This window comes from Crinia signifera, chromosome 2 (assembly GCF_055691185.1).
Source record: "Crinia signifera chromosome 2, ASM5569118v1, whole genome shotgun sequence".
NCBI classification, from domain to species: domain Eukaryota; kingdom Metazoa; phylum Chordata; class Amphibia; order Anura; family Myobatrachidae; genus Crinia; species Crinia signifera.
This window is the reverse complement of record NC_139218.1, coordinates 11466835-11482112: the sequence shown is the minus strand read 5'-3', so window position 1 is coordinate 11482112 and position 15278 is coordinate 11466835. Positions and strand designations below refer to the sequence as shown.

The 15278-nt window shown below is 47.4% G+C and overlaps 1 long non-coding RNA gene across 1 annotated transcript in view; it reads right to left on the bottom strand.

Annotated features, from left to right (window-relative positions):
• Positions 1-1080: 1080 nt before the first annotated feature.
• Positions 1081-15278, bottom strand: part of LOC146058661 (uncharacterized) — a 29231-nt gene continuing 15033 nt past the window's right edge. The window contains exons 2-3 of the long non-coding RNA XR_014469885.1: positions 10472-10582; positions 1081-1964 (exon numbers count right to left, since the gene is read on the bottom strand). This is a non-coding gene — a long non-coding RNA (uncharacterized LOC146058661). The remainder of the gene's footprint in view (positions 1965-10471; positions 10583-15278) is intronic.

Here is a 15278-nt window from a genome sequence, read left to right as displayed (position 1 = left end):
GCGTCATTTGGCAAGAATGTCTTTGTCAATCAATGAGCTATATCTGTGGAAGATTTTATCAGATGATCTGCACAGGGAAGACCAAGCCTGACTCAATTTAAATCCTCTGCCATCGAAAATAGAAATGCGGCTGGATTTCTACTGAATTGTTTCTGATTTAACAATCCTGAGTATTCTCCTGATAGGGACACAGAGATGAGGGACGGTTCTGTGCAGCTTGTTATCGGGAGAAGACGTTTTCCTAGTTCTTGGCTGCAATGTTTTTCCACTTGTAGCTCTGGCAGAGTAAAAGCTTTTAAAGGGGCCTCAATCTCTTAACAAAAGGTTATTTTTATTGGCTCTCCCGATAAGAGATGCACTATGTGAATCTGGGACATGTGATCCGGAAGTCCCTCTGTTCTGTATTAGCGTTACCCACCTCAATGGAGCCCCAGGGGGGTTTAGTACATTTGGAAATGCAGTAAAAAGATTCTGCCCACAAGTCACAAGGAGCCAGGCACGTACAGGGAAATGCTTTAAATGCCTACTATCCCGAACATCAAGTGGTCCTTCCATCCCCCTGCAAAGGTGGACAAGCCTACGGTAACCCCTTCTGCCCCACCCCCACATCCCCCTTGGCAGCCCACTTAAGCTGCCCATACACTAAGGGGGGTGTTCAATGTTGGGTCATGGCTGTTCTCGGCAGGGCCGGTGCAAGGCACCGGAGCGCCCCAGGCGAGGGGGGGTGGGGCGCCCCGGTGCCTACGGGGGGGGGGGGGGGTACCTGCGGCGCTGTGTGATCTGGTGGCGGGGTCCCTGCAGTGATGCGCGCAATCCGGCAGCCAGGCGGCGCGGGAAGCGCTGATGGGTTTGAAAACTCAGCATGCGGAATGTTTTCAAACCCAGCATCGCTTCCCGCGCCGCCTGGCTGCCGGATAGCGCGCTTCACTGCAGGGACCCCGCCGCCAGATCACACAGTGCCGCAGGTACCCGGCACGGACACCCCTGCAGCCTCCATGTGAGAGGCGAGGGGCGAAGTGCCGCCCTCCAGTGGCTGGCGCCCTAGGCAAATGCCTAGATTTGCCTAGTGGTGGCGCCGGCCCTGGTTCTCGATCTGCTCGACTAAGAAATCGCAGGTAGTATTCAATGTCCCGCCTCCGCGGGACAAGAAGGGGGAGTGGCTATGAGAAGTGGCTGGGAAAAGGCGCTAGTCAATTCCAGGCCGTTCTTGGCAGAATGAGCCCCACTGCTTGTGAAGTCGGGCTCGTACTGCGAGATCCCCTGTTCAATGCTGTCGAGGAAGACCGCATTGAATAGGGCCCCACAGCCATCTCCCCCGTCGGGAGATGGCTGCGTGAGATTGAATATCCCCCTATGTGCCTTCTATCACAAGAGGCATACAATCCCCCTTGAGCCTCCTGGGATCGCATATGATAAATTGTATGTGGTCCTTTTGCATACAATACATGGCCGAATCAGAGATTGTATTTGCAGCACATCGGATCGGATCAGATGCCAAACACATCCCATTTGGCCACTTTTCAACAGGTTTCTCAGCCCGATCCGAATCAGGTGAAAAAGTGGCCAAATTGGACAAGTGTATGGGGGCCTTTACAGAGTGGACAGACTGAGGGGGATTGGAAAACGCAATTCACGCTGAATCACGTCATTGTAGCCCTATCCCTCAGCAAATTTTGGGAGATTGGTAGCTCGGGCAAAAAATTGCAGAAATAATTATGTTTTTTCATTTGCCATAGAATGGAAGAAGAAATAAGAGTAGATTTGATAGAGAATAGGACAAGACCAAACAAGAAACCGATTTCAGAAGTATGCGAAAAGTAAGTTTAGCAATCGGCAAACATTCCGTGATTTTCCGGGAAATAAATGACACCATTTGCAGGCGCAGCTGTTAGCAGTTCTGAGCGTCGCCGCGGCGGCGAAGATGAAACAGTTGTCCGTCCAGAGACAGCATTAAGCCCGTCATTCTGTAAGAAATGGAAAATGTGTTATGAATTGTTTAGGTCAACACTAAAGGAAAAGATCATTCAGAAAAAGCCGTGAGAATGATATCACTCGCGTAGACATAATCCCTAACTGCCCAATCTGCATTGATGTCCGTGTAACAGATCCCCACCAGCCAACCTTCCCGAAACTCTAACGAGCAATAAAACCCGGTCCTTAATTGATGAAACTTTTTTTTTTTTAATCAGACGTACGAGGCATTTGGTGCCCTTGAGTCAGAGCACAGCAGCTTTTCATCTTCAGTTAATGTTTATGTTTGCTGTTTAAAGCCCAGATATCCAGCTTTACTGGTGTCTGCAGTGTACGGCGAACTGCGCTGATAGAAGTCACCGTATTCCAGCAAGCTTCTTATTACATCTATCCCCAGCTGTGGTGGGCGCATTCCAACTTACAGGGACAGATGCTCTGGGCCTTGGGATCTCAAACTCGGTCTTCAAGACCCCACACAGTTCACGTTTTCCAGGTCACCGGCAAATTGTCGTCCCGGTCGGATTTGACAGTGGGGTGAGGCTGTGGCTAGTTTGGTGGTCTTGAAGCTTCCAGACTGGGCCTAAAATGAAGAAGGGACTGACATGATGGGGAGGGTCGGGAGTGGCCAGTGATGTGCTTAGGAGCGGCCTGACATATAAATCCGGCTCCGGATGGTCAGTGCTCTAGCCATCTATGGTCAAGTACATCAACATTGGCAGCGATCCCATGGTAACGCCGCATTTTCTTTATCCTCATAGCACTTAGCCCAGTGGTTCCCAAACTGTGTGCCGTGGCACCCTGGGGTGCCTGGGGGGACTTGCAGGGGTGCCCTGAGTTGGTGGTCCAGAACCAATTCAATTTTTTTTATGTCCATTATAATAGTCAAATTATGGACAAACAGAAGGGAATCCTGACCATTACCACATAACTGACTCTAAGGATGAGGTATAAACACAATTTATTTAACTTTAATATTTGTTTCCGATTTTCTCAATAAGAAACCTTTAGCCCAGGGTGCCGCGAAAAAATTTCTGATGTTTCGGGGTGCCGTGATTCAAAAACTTTGGGAACCCCTGGCTTAGCCCCATCCTAGGTGTGTGATTCAAAATGTCTCCTTTTGAATGACTCAATCAATGGTTTGAACCACCAGTAGATCCCCACCATCTGTGGTAAGTATCAATGGTACACAAAAATTTCCAGGAAATGGAGGAGGTAACTTTTTTTTGCTATGGGAACATCATCCAGAAACGTCTATGTCGTTCACAAGAACCAAATTACTTGTTGGACAATTGGGCATAAACATTGGTTGGGTGCTTCGCTTTGACCCTGGTTTATGTACGTACTGTAGAAGGAGAAGCCCTGGTTGTTAATGTATTACTTGTGTAGGAACTATATAGGTACATTATTATCCACGCATCATATAGAGATGAGACAAAATGCTGCTAAACGATTCCTCGTAGAAACTTGAGGTCAATTCAAAAAGTTGCACTTTGTAACATTGTTTCTCCCCCATTATAATGCTCTGTATCATATACCACATTGTAGCACAATGATGTCGGTACTTGTGTATTATAGCGGCGCCCCCGATGTACATCGTACGATGAACGTATCGCATCGCATGCCATGCACCCGATGTCATACGATGCGATGCGACGCGATTTTGACCCCCTATACAATTAAAAATCGTATAAGCACCCTAAAGGGTGCTTACAATGTTAAATGCACCCCCACGCCACCCTCCCCACTATAAACGTGAACCCGAAGCGTGGCGAGCGCAGCGAGCCCGCGAGGGGCGGCGGTATGCGTCCTACGACCTTTTCATACCCCCACTATCCACGTCGGCGTGGAGTTGAGAATAGATTAGTGTGGCGAGCGCAGCGAGCCACCGAGCCCGAAGCGTGGCGAGGGGACGCGGATACCTTCACAGGTAAACGCGTCCCTTCGCGGGCTTCACAGGTATCCGCGTCCGCTCGCCACGCTTCGAGCTCGGTGGCTCGCTGCGCTCGCCACACTAATCTATTCTCAACTCCACGCCGACGTGGATAGTGGGGGTATGAAAAGGTCGTAGGACGCGTACCGCCGCCCCTCGCGGGCTCGCTGCGCTCGCCACGCTTCGGGTTCACGTTTATAGTGGGGGGGTGGCGTGGGGGTGCATTTAACATTGTAAGCACCCATTAGGGTGCTTAACATTGTATAAGCACCCATTAGGGTGCTTATACAATGTTTAATCGCATCGCATCGTATGGTATTGTATGCCGTGTACAATGGCATACAATTTCAAAATTGTATGCCATTGTACACTAACCACCGAAATTGCGTTGCATCGCATACCATCGCATGCGTTATGGTATGCGATGCGATGGGCGCCGCCAAAATACACAAGTACCAGGATGTCATTTTTCTTCCACACCAACATGGGCCAGGGAGAGACTACAGTATCACTGGGTACATCTCAGTGCCTGTCACAGTAGCTGTCAGCTAAATATAAGCTAGCGATTGGTTCTCCCACCTCGCGTATATGTAGAGCAGTTTGTATGTTCTCTATTGGGGTATCTTTTAGGTGCACTGCTTTTCGGCCACAATCCAAAAACATATCTCAAAAAATTAAAACTACGGTGTAAGTGTGTGTCCATGTCTCAGGGAATACTGGCCCTAATTCTGGTTGAGTTGGAGTTTTGCGAATGATCACATAACTCCAACTTCCGGCGGTAGCATATGGGTGGCAGCCCAGCACAGTGTAAGGCTGGCCCGCATCCCGAGTCCCTCCAATCTGTGCGATTTGCAATATGCAAATATACTGCTATACATGGTAAGGGTAGCGCCCTGGCTGCACAGCCAAGCTGTGCAGTCAGACAGGGGCCCACGGTGTTAAGAGTTGCAGTGGCCTGCCACCAAACTGTCCGCACCCTCACAATGCTGTGTCTCCGCCCCTACAATGCCTCATTGACACCCACCAGCCGGCCCTTAGACTGCAGTTGCATTTTTCTGTATGTGGCCGCAGTTTAAGGGGACGCGCATTCGCGCTGCCGCGTGCGCTCATGCACAGACTGGCAAAACTCATAGAATACCGATATTCTGTAATCTCCATCTGATCCTGAGTAATGTACATAGGCCCTTATTCTGGTTCACTCGCAAAGGCAAATTCCTTCAAAAATGGACAAAACCATGTGCACTGCAGGTGGGGCAGATGTAACTTGTGCAGAGAGAATTAGATTTGGGTGGGATTTTACTTCAAAGTGAGATCTATATTGCAGTGTAGAAATAAAGCAGTCAGTATTTTTCCTGCACAGAAACAAAATAACTCACCCAAATCTAAATATCTCTGCACCTGTTACATCTGCCCCACCTGCAGTGCACGTGGTCTTGTCCATTTGAGAAGGAATTTGCCTTTGCGAGTGAACCAGAATAAGGGCCAGAGAGTGTAAGCTCAGTGGGACAGGGACTGATGTAAATGACTGATATTGTAAAGGGCTGCGGTATATGTGTGCGCTATATAAATATGTAAATAGTTCCATTCCATATAATGCTGTTCTATAATAATAAGGCGTCATGTCACAAGGTTTCCACAGACACGGAACGTGTTATATACTCCTCTGGGTGCTATATACTTACAGTAACACTCATCATTCGGTGTGATTATTAGTGTGTGCTAGTAGGAAATCCCATTTCCCTTTATAAATCTGTATTTCTCAGGGATACGTCTATATTAGTCCCTATTGCAGCCCCAGACATCTCAGGATAACACTGAGGGGGTGCAGAACAGACACGGGAGTCTTTCATCTCTTCCTGGGGGGTTTTCCTCGCTGGTAAAACAAGTGCATGGGACTGAGCCGCAGCATGGGACTGCAGCCTGCTACATATCAAAGATGTAATCAGGATCCCCCCCTGTGATAGCTGCAGGCCCCCGGTGGAGGAGAGAGCAAGTTCAAGGCATTCACTGACTTGGCAATCTTAGTGCAGGCTGCTGGTGACTGGATCTCATTACTCTGATAGCAAAAAAAGGAAATAAGGAATCTGACAGAACCCGGGAACAAAGTTCACAGTCGGGGTGCGAGTCTCCGGGGCTGAAGTGCACAGCTAGAGCCCCCCAGAGCCACGATGAGCCCCTCCAGTCTATCAGGAGAACTGTCATCGAATTAAACAGGAAAGCCGGGCACAGGTTTGTACCTGTACCGGTGTGTAGATGGGGCCACACACACTGGGGCACATTCAGACCCATTCGGACGGGGATGCGGTCTGCGTTGGTGGGGGCGGGGCATTTGGTGGGGCAGCAGGCGGCGCTGTTTGCTAGGCTGCAAGTACACACAGCCTAAGAACAGTTCTGAATTAGGCCCACTGCCATATCACCCGTAAAACTGGCCCCATGTTACTGCAACACCCTGCCCAACAGCGATGAAGGGGGTCATTCAGGTTCATCCGGTCCCCGCGTTTTTTTACATGGATGACTGATGTTTTTTGAATTCGCAAGAGCATAATGATTTTTGTGCATGTGCAGGGTCACCGAGGCATTTGCACCAAGCGGTGCAGCCCAGGGGCCTGCGGTGGACAGGATGGGTGTCAGCCATGGGAACGTACGATCTGAGGAAAATCCACCTATAGATAACACTGACATCCAAAAGAGCTGATTCGTTTTCCAACTTGTCTCTTCCTGCGCCTGATCAGCGGCTACCAGTAGTCCCGTATCACATTTCCCCACTCAGGATTAGGAAAGAAAGGGGTTGTTACCAGTTACCAGTCAAAGCCACAGTGCACACGCAGCAGAGTGACACGCGAGAGAACTCGGGAAGCCAGAGACTAGGAATAGGTCATGTGGAAGAAAAGCTACAAGGGGAATTTCAGGTAGGATCTTAGAAGTAACTTTCAAAACAATGCAGGGTCTCACCGGTACTTTGAAGCGGTTCAGTCCCGGTGTGACCCTACATTTTGCGCTGCTCAGAATGCTTCAGTGAACCGGCAATATTGCCGGTTCGCGGATGTCATGCAGGGGCGGGGCGGGCGCATCATGGGGGGTGGAGTCAGCGCATAGAGCTGGCGCTGCTCCAAGCACTGCCTCCTCCATAGTGTGAACGGGAAACGGGTCACTCGATCCGATTAACCCATTCCCACCGCAAAGTAACACGGCAACGAACCGGTAAGAACCCTTCTTTTTTTACCAGTTGGTATTGCCATGTTGCTACCGGTTTTCTGGAAGCGGCAACAAATCGGCATGAACACGGTAATTACTGTAAGTGCGATGTGAAAGGGGTATTTAAAAAGATGCTACTGAATAAATCAGGCAATGTCTGCGGTTACCTATACTCTTTTATTAATGTCAAAAAAGGTTCCTATGGTGACATAAATCAGGTGAAATCAGCCCACATTGCATGTGTGTGACATCCGATCTCATGCGCTTCGGTCCGTATCAGGACGTCGGACCCGCAGAACGTAAGATAAATCGGTATCGGACTAGTTTTTAAGAACAGAATTAATGGTCATTGTGTTACTGCTCCGCACATGGTGGCTCATTGTTCTCTGTATATACATGTTTCCAATTGTTCCTGCGGTTGTATTTTACAGATGTCCAGAATAGTATCAGTGCGATCTGTATGGTGACTGTGTGGAACACTGTTTTATGGACATTTTTAACCTCTGTTTCAATAAATAGCAAAAAAGGCAAAATAACACTGTGACCAAGACAGATTGCTGAACAGTGGCGTGCAGTAAACTGCATCACAAAGCGCTTTCTACACTATAGTAAGAGAAAAGGTGAAAGCGATGATCTGTCATTTTAGCAAGCGAGCTACACAGAGAGCATTATGGGCGGTGGACATTTGTAGGATCTATGTCAGTGTTCTCAAGAGTGCCACCAAATCTAGATATGGCCACACCAGTTTACAGCCGCCACCAGCCTAAGAGATATTCACTGGTCACTTTTTTTCATGCGAGGGCGTACTGTATGTATTTTATTTCTACCAGTGGGGACCAGTGTGATTATTTTTTTCATATGGGGGCCAATAGGTTTTTGTCTTTTTTTTTATGTGGGGATGATATGTTTTCTCTGTGGGGCCCTGATGGTGTGCAATTGTATAATCTTGTTTGGTGTGCCGCTAGTGGAAAAGGGTTAAAAACCACTTGCCTAATGCTGGCCACACATCAGACCAACTTTCCTCCAACCATCCAACTAGTTGCTTGGATGGAATAAAAATCTGGTACTGGATGGGAGCAAAGGACAATCAGAAATGTGCTCACAAACCCAGGAAAATGGACAAAAACATTCAGTCAAATTGTTTAAATCAAACAGGTTCGACTACAGTACCGTGTCTGAGCGATGGAAGTTTTTGTCCTTTTCCAGATTTTGGGAGCAAATTTCTAAAGTAAATATTACATTTGCTATCATCCAGTAAATAGATTTTATTCCATCCAACCAACTAGTTGGATGGTTGGAGGAAAGTTGGTCTGATGTGTGGCCAGCATAATAAGTCTTCAAGAAAGAAAACATGGACAGTACCAGCCAACGAGCCCCCAACTGTAATTTTGAAACACAGCCTATAGCGTGGCACAGTGGCGTAAGTTCGCCCCAGTTGCCCGGAGGCGAGATAAATATTGGTTCCCCCCACACACACCACCTTATATGTATGTATGGACACAGATGGTCTAGTCTACGTTTTGAAAGTCACTCCTGTATCAAGACAAGAACATTCTTGTCTTGATAAAGGAGAGACACACTCTAATGTGAGTGTGATGCCTGTTGCCCTGCTAGGAGGGGGAGTTAGCCACAGAAGCAAAATCAAGAAGGGGAGGAGAAGTGCCCCCTTGGGAGCAGGAGCCCGGCGGCAGATGGCTCCATTGTCTCCCCGAGTTACGCCTCTGGCGTGGCAGTTAGGAGCTGATTGGCTAGCACTTTCTAGCTCTATAATTTATCTCTTTTTAGGACGCAGAGTCGCACCCCAGATATATGTACAGCTAACTGGATTCACCCCCAAAGCCCCCCCCCCAGAACCGCCCTGCCCATGAGCAGTAAGAGCGATCCGCTTTACGACGCACACACTCTCCTGCGATCACCGCCGGACAGCGCCGTGCTGCTGCCATTATTCATCGTTTTTATCTTAGGACATCTTCTGCACTGCACCTGACAAACAAAGTTTCCAGTGATTGATTGCACTGATTACAATGTTATTAATAATGCCTTGAAGCCCAAGGTTACCGGGACAGGCAGGTAAAAATAAACACTGGGGTTTTTTTTAGAGATGAATTGATATTTGTTTGATTAAAGTAATCACATTATGATCAAAGTCCCAGAGAAACACTGAAGAATAAGGAGTGAAATGTCTTCTGTGTCCTTTGTTGGTGATATCCATTAGCGCGCAGGACAATCACCAGAGCTACAGTATACTGAATAAATGAGCGACATACAGCTATATACAGTATCCAGGAGTAACTGATACCACCAGGCGGTACGTGGTGTCACTAAGCAAGGCACAGTGTCACAATACCAGGCTGGATTGAAAAGTAATTCCACCATGGCTATAGGTTTTTTGTTTGTGAAATTTTTTTGTACATGATTTCCCGGTTTATCCTCTATGTAATGCACTATTCACTTTTCAATGTAGTCTCTATCCCTTTCCAACACTTGACAAGTCGGGCAAACCCGTTGCAGAAGAAAGCTGGTGGTTGTTGTCGACACCAGGACGGAGCGGCAGCTTTCACCTCATCGCCAGAGTTGATCCTTAAGCGGCTCTTATTATCTTTGGGAAGAGGGTTGCAGCGCCTTCATTTCAAGGAGATTCCACCACACCCATCGTACAGCCCGGACCTTGTGCCCTGCAACTTTCACCTCTTTCCAAAGATGAAAGAGCACCTTACGGGTCAACACTTCACCTCTGATGATGAGGCGAAAGCTGCCGTTCAGTCCTGGTGTAGACAATAGTCACCAGCTTTCTTCTCAAGGGGTTTGCCTGACTCATCAAGCGTTGGTGCACATGCGTGGAAAGGGATGGGGACAAAGTTAAAAAGTGAATAGTGCATTACATAGAGGATAAACTGAATTATCATGTACAAAAAAAAGTGATCACAAATAACAAACATAACCATGGAGGCATTACATTTTAATCCGGCCTCATATGTACAGTATATACCCATTATACTATACTATCCCTTTAAACTGGGACACTTATGGATTATACCGGATCCGTGGCTGGTTAAAACCAAGGGTAATGCAAGCTTGAAGTCAGCCAGCCACAGAACCTGTGTAATTCATAAGTGTCCCGGTTTAAAGGGCCAGTACGGTAAGCCTATCTGCGTGACTGGCAGATGGGATGCCGGTGGTCCGAAGACCAACATCCGCATCCTACTGAACAGAATGCTGACGAGAGCTGGAAAAGTATACTGAACCTCTCCCCTTAGCTCCCTAACCCAACCCACTCTGCAGCCTAACCCTCCTCATAACGACATCACTTCAAATCCCCCCATAGGAGTGAGGAGCAATATTAGTCTTTTATTATATTGAATAATAAAAACCAACCTGTTTCACCGTCTAAATGATTACTGCTTTAAAACGGACTAGACTCGCACAGCCCTGACTTCCGCAAGGTGGGAATTACATCCGATCCGCTGCAGCCTTGAATTATTATTTCTGAAAACACAAAATAAACTAAAATCGTGACTGAGGTGATTATTGCAGCAGGAGTATGTCAGGAATGTGGTGTTTTATTCTAGGTGACCTTGCAGTAGTAAAAGGGCTTTACTGAGGTTTGTGTTATTTTTGCAATGGAGTGAAAAGATAAGCAAATATGTCTGCTGTTATCTGCGAGAAAGAATAGGAATCACCTCCCACATTGGCAGCTGTGAGAAAGAGTAGGGATCACCACCCACATAGACAGCGATCCCAGTAGGATGCATTCCAGCATCACACACCCTCGGCTTTCCATTCATTTGCTGTTTGCAGTTTGTGCCATCATGAAACTAATATATGCCTAAAACAACTATAAATTGTATTCTATATTTTCTTCAAATAAATTCATATACTACAGCTTATGAAAAGGAAGACAGCTTTTTGATATGCTGAAGAAACAAGGATGCCTATCCAGCCACTAGGACCCAGTGACATCACTGACAGTGCAGCCTATCCAGCCACTAGGATCCAGTGACATCACTGAGAGTGCAGCCTATCCAGCCACTAGGACCCAGTGACATCACTGAGAGTGCAGCATATCCAGCCACTAGGACCCGGTGACATCATTGAGAGTGCAGCCTATACAGTAACTGGGAACCAATGACATCACTGAGAATGCAGCCTATCCAGCCATTAGGACCCAGTAAGATCACTGATTGTGCAGCCTATCCAGCCACTAGAACCCAGTGACATCACTGAGAGTGCAGCCTATCCAGCCACTAGGACCCAGTGACATCATTGAGAGTGCAGCCTATACAGTAACTGGGAACCAGTGACATCACTGAGAATGCAGCCTATCCAGCCATTAGGACCCAGTAACATCACTGAGAGTGCAGCCTATCCAGCCATTAGGACCCAGTAACATCACTGAGAGTGCAGCCTATCCAGCCACTAGGACCCAGTGACATCACTGACAGTGCAGCCTATACATTAACTGGAAACCAGTGACATCACAGAGAATGCAGCCTACACAGTCACTAGGACCCAGTGACATGACTGAGAGTGCAGCCTATCCAGCCACTAAGACCCAGTGAGATCACTGACAGTGCAGCCTATACAGTAACTGGGAACCAGTGACATCACTGTGAATGCAGCCTACACAGTCACTAGGACTCAGTGACATCACTGACAGCGCAGCCTATCCAGCCACTAGGACCCAGTGACATCACTGAGAGTGCAGCCTATCCATTCATTAGGAACCAGTGACATCACTGACAGTGCAGCCTATCCAGCCACTAGGACCCAGTAACATCACTGAGAGTGCAGCCTATCCATTCATTAGGAACCAGTGACATCACTGACGGTGCAGCCTATCCAGTCACTAGGACCCAGTGACATCACTGAGAGTGCTGCCTATCCAGTCACTAGGACCCAGTGACATCACTGAGAGTGCAGCCTATCCAGTCACTAGGACCCAGTGACATCACTGAGAGTGCAGCCTATCCAGTCACTAGGACCCAGTGACATCACTGAGAATGCAGCCTCTCCAGTCACTAGGAAACAGTGACATCACTGAGAGTGCAGCCTATACAGTAACTAAGACTCACTAACGTCACTAAGGCATTGGGGAGCCCATAAAATTGAATTATTCCCTGTGTGGAATACACTTTAAATCTGAATAAAATACACATTGTATGCTAAGTTTAATATGATTTTATTTCTGGAGCATGAAGCTAAAATAATTTCACAGAATTAATTCCTCTACCGCCACAGAAGCTCTGACAATTCCTAATTTAAATCCTTGTGGCAATTAAACGCACTGCACACTTTGGACCTCAGGTCGCGCGGTCCCGTCGCTGCAGAGCTCCTGCAATATTAATGCATCGGATGCCATTAAAGGGAGATTTTTAACCACAGTGCGCTCAAGAGTGTCATGACCCTCGCTACAGAAACGTAACCAATTTTTTACTTAATCGGCGCAAAAATGAAAAGCGTGATTATAAAAGTATTTTAAGTTTGAGATTATAAAAATGAATGAAGTAATGGAAAAGTAAAGAAATGTATAAAGAGTAAAAACTTCCAAGGAGAGTACAAAGAAAATTCTTGTCAGGTGTGTGTGCATATGTATGTATGGCTAGAGAGATAGATAGATAGATAGATAGATAGATAGATAGATAGATAAGAGAAATTATTAGAAAAATTAAAATACGGCTCCTCACTTCAGGGCTGATTCAGATGGTGGGGGGTTTGTGCATGCAGGAATATGCGAATGTACCCCAATTTGCCAATTATCACACAGGGGGTGGAGCAGGGTAACGTCCAGTGTTTTATGACCATCCCCATGAAAATGCTGGGCCATTCCCTGGGAACGAAGGTGGGTCGATGCCTGCGCGGGCGGACGTCTGATGTCACATGAGCGTCAGTGCCCGCCCCGTATTCCGCAATAATTGATCTTATTATTTACAAAATCATATACTGTATATATATATGTAGCTCACATATACTTCCCAAAAATAAAAGCAATTTACTACACTGCAGATGGAGGCGCTCTCATTAGAGCTGCTCTGGCCGATGCCATCGCCGTCTGCCAGGAAGGGGGCGTGTGCGCACGAGAAGTGGACTTGCCCCATTCTCCCTGCAGCCCTGTCCCCGCTCCTTGCCCGTCTCCCCACTCTGCCCGCTCCCTACGGAGGCGGGCAGGGAAGCACCCTGTCCACGCTCCCTGCCGCCCAGCTGGGTGGGATGCACAAGCTAGTAAGATACTCGTGCGTCCCCACCATCTGCCGTCTGCCAGAAACATTGCCATAGCGAGCTGGCGGTGTGGCTGAGAGGGGCTCCATCTGTCATTTCAAAACACAAATTTAAAGGAGACAAAATGTTTGAGGTCTGGGGAATTCTCCAACGCGTTTCACCTAATCCATAGACTTCATCCAGTGGATAATATACAGTACAACAGTCCTATATTTAGAATTAGAAACATAGAATGTGACGGCAGATAAGAACCACTTGGCCCATCTAGTCTGCCCCTTTTTTAAACATGTTACCTCAAACCATATTTGATCCTTATTTCTTTGTAAGGATATCAATATGTTTATCCCAAGCATGTTTACATTGTACTACTGTATTTGCCTCTACCACCTCTGATGGGAGGCTATTCCACTTATCCATACCTCCCAACTGTCTCGCTTAATGCGGGAACGTCCTGGTATTTGGGGATGTTCCCGTGTCCTGCCCGGGGCCGCCATTGTCCTACAGTGGGGGGTGGGGCAGTTGGGAGCTCCCCCCAGCCTGAAGAGAATAGACGCTGTGCACATGCACCCATGGGTCCCGTCCCCCCCCCCACAAAAAAAAGCAGTATATATATATAACTTTAAGTAGATTGGGTTTATATGCGGTTCTAATGGTGTGTACACACGGTCTATTAGGTTTGCTATTCAATCCCGGTGCATCGAATCGCACGGCATTGGTTTTGCCCATAAATAATTAACCATACATAATTTGGGGCACCCCTGCAAGTGTCTCAAGGCACCTCAGGGAGCCACAGCACACAGTTTGGGAACCACTGGTCTATAAAATTATTGGCAATTGGTTGTCAATGAGTTTTTACCAGTCTGGTATAGATATAGGTAATGTCATCGCTAGATAGTCATTTCACCATGTCCGCTAAAAAACAGTGAAGTTTCCTCTCTGGTAGTAGTCACAAGGGTCAGGTAGGTCATATTATTATTATTATTATTATAATTTTATTTATAAGGCGCCACAAGTGTTTCGCAGCGCCGTACAAAGGAACAATACAGGGAGACAAAACTTGGCATAACATTGAATAAATAACAAAAATACAGTACAAATAAAGAGCGCCACAGATCAATACACATTACAGCTTAAATGTAAGTAGTGAGGACTCAATCAACATACAACTAGAGGCTTGAGGCCAATGATGGAGATGAGTATGCAGATGAAGATGGTCACTGAGTGTTGGAGTAAAGGAGAGCTGTGAGTGACATGTGAAGAGAAGTGGGCTTTGACAACAGGAGGGAAGAGGGCCCTACTCGGAGGAGCTTACAATCTAGTAGGAAGGGGAGACAGACAGATTACAAGAGCTGCAAGCGAGGGGGTGGTGGTTAGATAGCAGGATGTAAACAGGCAAGGGGTCGGAGAACCAGCTGGTTTATGCAGTGGAAGGGTACGCTTTGATGAATAGGTGAGTTTTCAGAGCCCGTTTGAAGCTTTGCAAGGTCGGGGAGAGTCTAATGGAGCAAGGGAGTGCGTTCCACTGAAGGGGTGCAGCATGGGCAAAGTCCTGTACTCTAGCATGGGAAGCAGTGATCAGGGTGGAGGAGAGACGACAGTCGTCAGCTGACCGTAGAGGACGGGAGGGTGTATGAATGGAGATGAGGTTAGAGGTATATGGAGCAATGGAATTAGAGATGGCCCTGTATGTGAGTGTGAGGTGTTTGAAGAGGATTCTTTAGGGGAATGGAAGCCAGTGCAGATTTTGTTGAAGGGGAGTAGCAGAGTTAGAGCGGCGGGAGAGGAAGATAAGCCTGGCTGCAGCGTTGAGGACAGATTGGAGAGGAGCCAGTTGGGATTGAGCGAGGCCAGTGAGAAGAGCATTACAGTAGTCAAGCCGTGAGATGACTAATGAGTGGATGATCAGCTTAGTTGCACTCTGTGAGAGAAAGGGCCTGATGCGAGCAATGTTGCGTAACTGGAACCG